Genomic DNA, 2,595 nt, shown 5'->3' with positions numbered 1-2,595 from the left:
TGGTAAAACCACAGTGATAATAACCATAGGTTAAAAATTATCAATGAGTACAAAAATTATAAGTCAAAGTACAATGAAAAACAAATTTACACACTCTCAAAGCATCATTTGAGAAGCTAATTATAAAGGGCGAAACAAGTAATTTTACAATCAGAAACAATGGCAAGAAATATAAATGTAAAACCAAAACACTCTTAAACCAAATATAAGATCAGTGGTTTTTATTGTTTACAAAATAACATCAATAAAACATAAAAAATATAATCCCACATTATATAAAAAGCTATTCTCTAAATATTTGCTTGTAATAAAAATAAGGCTTTAATACTGTAAAGCTTAGCTTATACAGATAAAGAAATATACACTGAGGAAGAATGTCTACAGTTACACTGAAGCTGTCATTTCTTCCAAAAGCAGAAAGTAGGCTTAATGATTCCTTCTTTTAAGTTAGTGTTGCTTTGTTACCAAGAAACTTTGTTCAAGTGACGATTTTTGGAAATTTGCTTTTTGAAATGATAATTAGAATCCAACAACCAAATGTTGACAGTTTACTGTGAGTTAATAAATATGAAGTGAAGTGTGAGGAATGATTATAAAGGCTTTCCCACATTCCTACATTCTGAGGTGTGCTGACTGAGTAAAGGTTTTCCCACATTGTTTACATTCATATGGTCTAGCTCCACTGTGGGTTCTTACATGTACAGTGAGGGCTGAGGCCTGAATAAAGGCTTTCCCACATTCCTTACATTCATAAGGCCCCTCTCCACTGTGGATTCTTGTATGTTTAGTAAGTTGTGAAGCCTGACTAAAGGTTTTCCCACATGCCCTACATTTATAAGGCCTCTCTCCACTGTGATCACTTATATGTAAAGTGAGGTTTGAGGAATGAATAAAGGTTTTTCCACATTCCTTACATATAAGGCTTTTCTCCACTGTAAATTCTTGTATGTTGAGTAAGGAATGAGGCCTGAATAAAGGCTTTCCCACATTCCTTACATTCATAAGCCCAAATTCCACTGTGAATTCTTGTCTGTAAAGTGAGGCTTGATAACTGAGCAAAGGCTTTACCACGTTCTTTACATTCAAGGAGCTTTTCTCCATTGTGAGTTCCTATATGTGTGGTGAGGTGTGATGCTTGACTAAAGCCTGACTAAAGGTTTTCCCACATTCCTTACATTCATAGGCTTCTCTTCATGGTGTGTTCTTATATGAGTAGTGAGGTGTGAGGCCTGACTGAAGGCTTTCCCACATTCCTTACATTCATAAGGCCTAATTCCACTGTGAGTTCCTCTATGTTTAGTGAGGTTGGGACCTGACTAAAGGCCTTCTCACATTCCTTACATTCATAAGGCCTAATTCCAGTGTGAGTTCTGATATGTGTAGTGAGGTTAGATGACTTAGCAAAATCTTTCCCACATTCCTTGCATTCACAAGGCCTCTCTCCACTGTGAGTTTTTATGTGTTCAATGAGGTGTGAGGAACAACTAAAGGTTTTTCCACATTTCTGACATTCATAAGGACTTGCTCCACTACAAGTTTTTACATGTCTAGTGAGGGCTGAAGAACCACTAAAGGCTTTTCCTCATTCTTTACATTCACAAGCCTTATCTCTGTTGTGATGTTTTTTATGTAAAATGAGGGATGAAGAAGGAGTAGAGGTTTTACAAAGCTCTTTGCATTCATGCTTATAACCTTTCACATGTGTCCAAAAGGATGAGAAACTACAGAAATGCTTCCCACTTTCATTATGTTCACAGCGTTTCTCAACAGCGAGTGTTGTCACAGAATTCTTCAGGGTTGAGATACAAGCATTATCTTTACAACGTGCTTTATATTTATGGGGTTTCTTTACAGTAAGAGCTTTCATAGAAGTGATTAGATGAGAGGGATAACTGCAAACTATTCCACACTCCTTACATTGGCAGCTAGTGCATCCAGTGTGTGATGTGGTATGAGGTTTATGTGATGAGTGATTCATAAAGCCATTTCCACACGCCCAGCATTCAAAATGACTTGCTTCTGGAGCATTTCCTTTTACCACAGTAAGATCTGGAATCCAGCTGAAAGTATTCCCATATTGGTTGCCTTCAATATTTTCTCGGAGGTTCTCTACTATAGGATTTCTCAAATGGTTTTTAAAGCTTTTATGCTGTTCTTTATTGTTGCATGATTCAGAGATTTCTCCTAATACATGGGACCAGGTGTTATTCTTCATGAATTGCAACGTTAGTTCACAGCATAGCTTATCTCCATCATTAAGGTTGTGAGAGACTACTGAGGCCAGGTTTCTGAAGGTTTCCATCATCACATCTCTGTAGCAACATCCAGAAAAGCCCATTCTTTCTGGCTAAAGGCCACAGCCACATCCTCAATGTGGACCACTGAGTCCTCACATAGCTGGAAGAAACTGAAGATATGTTAATGTCAAACAGGGCTGAATTTGTTTTATTTTGTTTTCTGTTTTATATAGTTTTATTCTTCTCGATGCTTCCATTTGTCGACTGAGTTCTGGGTGATGCTGCCACGTATGAAAATCTCTGGTTATTGTCTGTTCTTGTTGGTTCTCAGTCCACAGAAATCCCTTTAGGATGTTTT

The 2,595-nt window shown here is 37.3% G+C and overlaps 1 pseudogene; it reads right to left on the bottom strand.

Annotated features, from left to right (window-relative positions):
* Positions 1–612: 612 nt before the first annotated feature.
* Positions 613–2,595, bottom strand: part of LOC102834430 — a 37,762-nt pseudogene continuing 35,779 nt past the window's right edge.

The sequence above is a fragment of the Chrysochloris asiatica genome, unplaced genomic scaffold (genome assembly GCF_000296735.1).
Source record: "Chrysochloris asiatica unplaced genomic scaffold, ChrAsi1.0 scaffold00050, whole genome shotgun sequence".
Classification (NCBI taxonomy): domain Eukaryota; kingdom Metazoa; phylum Chordata; class Mammalia; order Afrosoricida; family Chrysochloridae; genus Chrysochloris; species Chrysochloris asiatica.
This window is presented reverse-complemented; position numbering and strand designations above follow the sequence as displayed.